Source organism: Salvelinus sp. IW2-2015, unplaced genomic scaffold (genome assembly GCF_002910315.2).
Source record: "Salvelinus sp. IW2-2015 unplaced genomic scaffold, ASM291031v2 Un_scaffold9824, whole genome shotgun sequence".
NCBI lineage: Eukaryota > Metazoa > Chordata > Actinopteri > Salmoniformes > Salmonidae > Salvelinus > Salvelinus sp. IW2-2015.
The window spans coordinates 1-6,681 of record NW_019951082.1 but is presented as its reverse complement, the minus strand read 5'-3'; the positions used below and the strand labels follow the sequence as shown (position 1 = coordinate 6,681).

The 6,681-nt window shown below is 42.7% G+C and overlaps 1 long non-coding RNA gene across 1 annotated transcript; it reads right to left on the bottom strand.

The window, feature by feature from the left end:
• Positions 1–123: 123 nt before the first annotated feature.
• On the bottom strand, positions 124–464 carry LOC139027323 (uncharacterized). Its single transcript, XR_011479409.1, has 3 exons — positions 389–464; positions 216–292; positions 124–167 (listed from the first exon to the last, which is right to left on the bottom strand). It is a non-coding gene; the product is annotated as an uncharacterized lncRNA (long non-coding RNA).
• Positions 465–6,681: the final 6,217 nt, after the last annotated feature.

Genomic DNA, 6,681 nt, shown 5'->3' with positions numbered 1-6,681 from the left:
ACTCTGGCGGTGTTGGTTGACGTGCTACTGGCGAGTTGGTTGGACGGCTACTGGCGGTGTGGTTGGAACGGCTACTGGGGTGTGGGTTGGACGGCTACTGGCGTGTTTGGTTGGACGCTACTGGCGGTGTTGTTGGACGGCTACTGGCGGTGTTGGTTGGACGGCTACTGGCGTGTTGGGTTGGACGGCTACTGGCGTGTTGGTTGGACGGCTACTGGCGGTGTTGGTTTGGACCGGCTACTGGCGGTGTTGGGTTGGACGGCTACTGGCGGTGTTGGGTTTGGACGGCTTACTGGCGGTGTGGGTTGGACGGCTACTGGCGGTGTGGGTTGGACGGCTACTGGAGGTGTTGGTTGGACGGCTACTGGCGTGTTGGTTGGACGGCTACGGCGGTGTTGGTTGGACGGCTACTGGCGGTGTTGGTTGGACGGCGAGTGATAAGGTCTGTTTTTCCTGAGTTTCTGTAAGGTTTTTTATTAATACCCTCTTCTCTCTGGCAAGAGGATCTTCAAGAGCTCACGTGTTCAGACCAAACCTGGGTTCAAATACTATTTAAAATKATTTTCAGRACTTTAGCTGTACTTGATTGAGCTTGCCTGTTTCAATAGAAACGTCCCAAAAGTACAAACCTGTCACTCCAGGCAGGCTTAAGTAAACGCATGAAGTATTTTTGAAAGATTGCAAATAGTATTTGAACCCAGGTCTGGTTCGACCAGGCTGCCCGGTACCATTTAATTTACCAGCTTTTAGTTTGTGTTCTCATCAGTAGCACTACCTGTCACTCCACTGCTTTGCTTAACAGCTAGCAATTGTATTTACTGTGTCTGGCGTTGGGTCTAAATGAAGTTATTTCTACCAGGATATCAGTGCCTTGAGCTAATTCAGGAGGGAAATCTCTGTGGCATCTCGCTGACGAGCATCTCTCTACCTGAAACGACCACCAGACTCGACTCAAGCTCCTCCCTTTCACAGAGGTCTGTTTGTCTCCATGTGCCTGGGGGGGGTTAGGATGTGTGTTGGGGGTGGAAGCACTGAGCAGCACTACCCCGTGGATATGTAATACCTCGTCTCTATTCTCAGTGAAACCGTGGTTGCCTTGGGGCAGCCATTTTTTTTCCCCGAGACATTGTTCATTGATTTGTGTGTGTTGCTGTGTGTTTTGTTTTATACCTATGGGCGTGCATTCAGAATGGATGTTATCTTGTGTTTTAATGTGTAACTATGTTCTCTTACTCGGGCCTACTCAATGTCGTGTTCTCAGGAAAATGTATATTTCTGAGGCGCTGTCCTCCAACTAGTCTTACAGAGACAGTAGACCTGCTGAACGTAGATCTACAGTAGGTTTACAGATTATACTGAACATTTTTAATGTTGACAATACTACAAGCACCTATACCATTTGTATTCAAAGGCATAATTAAGCCATACTCTGCATGCTTATTTTACCATTTATATATACATATATATTTTTTTTTATAGAAATCTTTAGTGATTTTTATTAAATGATCTATTCAAATGTTTGTACTACTTGATGTTTTAAAAAAWAAATAAAATGGTGTGAAAAATCTAATCTTGGTAGTGTACTTGCTGTGTATCCTGAAGTCTCTCGGTACGTGCACGTCTCTGCATCACAACGACACTGAACAACAATATAAAACGCAACATGTGAAGTGTTGGTCCCGTGTTTCATGAGCTGAAATAAAAAAGATTGCAGAAATGTTCCAGACGGGCAAAATGTTTATTTCTCTCAAATGTTTTGCACYAATTTGTTTACATCCCTGTTAGTGAGAATTTCTCCTTTGCCAAGATAATCCATCCACCTGACAGGTGTGGCATATCAAGAAGCTGATTAAACAGCATGATTATTACACAGGTGCACCTTGTGCTGGGGGACAATAAAAGGCCACTAAAATGTGCAGTTTTGTCACAAAATATAATGCCACAGATGTCTCAAGTTGAGGGAGTGTGCAATCAGCATGCTGACTGCAGGAATGTTCTCCAGAGTTGTTGCCAGAGAATCTAATGTTAATTTCTCTACTATAAGCCGCCTCCAATGTCATTTTAGAGAATTTGACCTCACAACCCCAGAGAATTTGGCAGTACGTCCAACCAGTCTCACAACCACAGACCACGTGTAACCACACCAGCCCAGGACCTCCACATCCGGCTTCTTCACCTGTGGGATCGTCTGAGACCAGCCACCCGGACAGCTGATGAAACTGTGGGATCGTCTGAGACCAGCCAACTGACTGCAGTCTGGCGCCGTAACCATCTTTTGTTGGCAAATGCTCACCTTCAATGCTCACCTGGCACGCTGAAGAAGTGTGCTCTTCACGGATGAATCCCGTTTCCTGCTGTGCCAGGCAAATGGCAGTCGTGTGGGTCGAGCAGTTTGCTGATGTCAACATTGTGAACAGAGTGCCCCATGGTGGCGGTGGGGTTATGGTATGGGAAGGCATAAGCTACAGACAACGAACACAATTACATTTTATTGATGGCAATTTGAATGCACAGGGATACTGTGGCGAGATCCTGAGGCCCATCACTACTTTACATGTCATTTATCGCTACTTTCCATGACATCATCTGTCACTACTTTCCATGACATCATCTATCACTACTTTCCATGACATCATCTATCACTACTTTCCATGACGTCATCTATCACTACTTTCCATGACATCATCTATCGCTACTTTCCATGACGTCATCTATCGCTACTTTCCATGACATCATCTATCGCTACTTTCCATGACATCATCTATCCTATCGCTACTTTCACTGACTCAGCATCTATCACTATTTTCCATGCACATCATCTATCACTACGTTCCATGACATCATCTATCCTACGTTCCATGTCATCATCTATCACTACTTGCCATGACATCATCTATCACTACTTGCCATGACATCATCTACACTACTTTACATGACATCATTACTCATACTTTCCATGACATCATCTCTCACTACTTTCCATGACATCATCTATCACTACTTTAACATGACATCATCTATCACTATTTCCATGACATCATCTATCACTACTTTCCATGACATCATCTCTCACTAATTTCCATGACATCATCTATCACTACTTTCCATGACGTCATCTATCACTACTTTCCATGACATCATCTATCACTACTTTCCATGAGTCCATCTATCGCTACTTTCCATGACGTCATCTATCGCTACTTCCATGACATCATCTATCGCTACTTTCCATGACATCATCTAATCGCTATTTCCATGACAGCATCTTCCACTATTTCCATGACATCATCTATCACTATTTCCATGACATCATCTATCATACGTTCCATGACATCATCTATCACTACGTTCCATGTCTCATCTATCACTACTTGCCATGCATCATCTATCATAACTTCCATGAATCATCTATCATACTTTACTGACATCATATATCACTATTTCCATGACATCATCTCTCACTACTTTCCATGACATCATCTATCACTACTTTACATGACATCATCTATCACTACTTTCCATGACATCATCTATCACTACTTTCCATGACTCATCTCTCACTACTTTCCATGACATCATCTATCACTACTTTACATGACATCATCTATCACTACTTTCCATGACATCATCTCTCATACTTTCCATGACATCATTATCACTTACTTTCCATGACATCATCTATCACTACTTTACATGACATCATCTATCACTACTTTCCATACATCATTTCTCTTTTTGGGGAGATAGTGGATATTTATCCATCATCAGTAGTCCTTTATTCCCTTCAACAGCGTAGCCTGCGTGATGTCTGAACCATGGCGGATGGGCAGGGATTAGGAACGGATGAATGGAGGCTGGCCACGGGTGACAATGGGGTCTGTCGGCACTAGTAGTGTGGTAGCCTGTTGGGAGGAGACGGTGTGACGTTCCACACACAGTTTGGGAGGGGAAAGGGGGATGTGGTGCAGACTCTAGGAGGAGACCAGAACACAGACACGGTGCATCCTACAAGGTAACAAGGTAACCTGATCCAGGCTGGAATTCCATAGGAACGGCAGCAGATCAATGAGGGTTCTGTTTAAAGGGGAAATCATACAGGATATTGGCTGAGTGCAGTGACCCATCAAATTATACAGGCATCCTGTTGTGACTGTCTCTTTGTAATGGCTGTTTAAATGAGATTTAACAGGATTTACATATATATCTATCCTTTTTCATTGTGTTTATTTACCAGGATAGTCGACTCAGTAACTATGTATTTATTTAAACCAGGACAGTCGACTCAGTAACTATGTAAGTTATTTAACCAGGACAGTCGACTCAGTAACTATGTGTTTATTTAACCAGGAAGTCGACTCAGTAACTATGTGTTTATTTAACCAGGATAGTCGACTCAGTAACTATGTGTTTATTTAACCAGGATATCGCTCAGTAACTATGTGTTTATTTAACAGGATAGTCGACTCAGTAACTATGTGTTTATTTAACCAGGAGAGTCACTCAGTAACTATGTGTTTATTTACCAGGATAGTCGACTCAGTAACTACAGTGGGGAGAACAAGTATTTGATACACTGCGATTTTGCAGGTTTTCCTACTTACAAAGCATGTAGAGGTCTGTCATTTTTATCATAGGTACACTTCACTGTGAGAGACGGAAATCTAAAACAAAATCCAGAAAATCACATTGTATGATTTTTAAGTAATTAATTTGCATTTTAATTGCATGAATAAAGTATTTGATCACCTACAACCAGTAAGAATTCGGCCTCTCACAGACCTGTTAGTTTTCTTTAAGAAGCCCTCCTGTTCTCCACTCATTACTGTATTAACTGCACCTGTTTGGAACTCGTTACCTGTATAAAAGACACCTGTCCACACACTCAATCAAACAAGACTCACCTCTCCACATGGCAAGACCAGAGAGCTGTGTAAGGACACAGGGATAAATTGTAGACCTGTAAAGGCTGGGATGGGCTACAGGAAATAGCCAAGCAGCTTGGTGAGAAAGGCAACAACTGTTGGCACATTATTAGAAAATGGAAGAAGTTCAAGATGACGGTCAATCACCTCGGTCTGGGGCTCCATGCAAGATTCACCCTTCGGGGCATCAATGATCATGAGGAATGTGAGGGATCAGCCCAGAACTACACGGCAGGACCTGGTAATGACCTGAAGAGAGCTGGGACCACAGTCTCAAAGAAAACATTAGTAACACACTACGCCGTCATGGATTTAAAATCCTGCAGCGCAGCAAGGTCCCCCTGCTCAAGCAGCGCATGTCCAGGCCCGTCTGAGTTTGCAATGACCATCTGGATGATCCAGAGGAGGAATGGGAGAAGGTCATGTGGTCTGATGAGACAAAAATAGAGCTTTTTGCTCTAAACTCCACTCGCCGTGTTTGGAGGAATAGAAGGATGAGTACAACCCAAGAACCCATCCCAACCGTGAAGCATGGAGGTGGAAACATCATTCTTTGGGGATGCTTTTCTGCAAAGGGGACAGGAGACTGCACCGTATTGAAGGGAGGATGGATGGGGCCTGTATCGCGAGATCTTGACCACAACTCCTTCCTCAGTAAGAGCATTGAAGATGGGTGCGTGGCTGGGTCTTCCAGCATGACAACGACCGAAACACACAGCAGGGGAAACTAAGGAGTGGCTCCGTAAGAAGCATCTCAAGGTCCTGGAAGTGGCCTAGCCAGTCTCCAGACCTGAACCAATAGAAATTTTGGAGAAGCCGAAAGTCCGTATTGCCCAGCGACAGCCCGAAACTGAAGGAATCTGGAGAAGGGTCTGTATGGAGGAGTGGGCAAAATCCTGCTGCAGTGTGTGTAAACCTGGTCAAGAACTACAGGAAACGTATGATCTCTGTAATTGCAACTAAGGTTTCTGTACCAAATATTCAGTTCTGCTTTTCTGATGTATCAAATACTTTATGTCATGCAATAAAATGCAAATTAATTAATTAAAAATCTACAATGTGATTTTCTGGATTTTTGTTTTCGATTCCTTCTCTCACAGTTGAAGTGTACCTATGATAAAAATTACAGACCTCTACATGCTTTGTAAGTAGGAAAACCTGCAAAATTGTCAGTGTATCAATACTTTTCTCCCACTGTATGTGTTTATTTAACCAGGATAGTCGACTCAGTAACTATGTGTTTATTTAACAGGAGAGTCGACTCAGTAACTATGTGTTTATTTAACCAGGATAGTCGACTCAGTAACTATGTAGTTATTTAACCAGGATAGTCGGACTCAGTAACTATGTGTTTATTTAACCAGGATAGTCGACTCAGTAACTATGTAGTTATTTAACCAGGACAGTCGACTCAGTAACGATGGTGTTTATTTAACAGGACAGTCGACTCAGTAACTAATGTGTTTATTTAACCAGGACAGTCGACTCAGTAACTATGTGTTTATTTTAACCAGGACAGTCGACTCAGTAACTATGTGTTTATTTAACCAGGATGGTCGACTCAGTAACTATGTATTTATTTACCAGGGATAGTCGACTCAGTAACTATGTTGTTATTTAACCAGGAGGATTAGACTCAGTAACTATGTATGTTATTTAAACCAGGAATAGTCGACTCAGTAACTATGTGTTTATTTAACCAGGATAGTCGCACTCAGTAACTATGTAGTTTTATTTAAACCAGGACAGTTCGATCAGT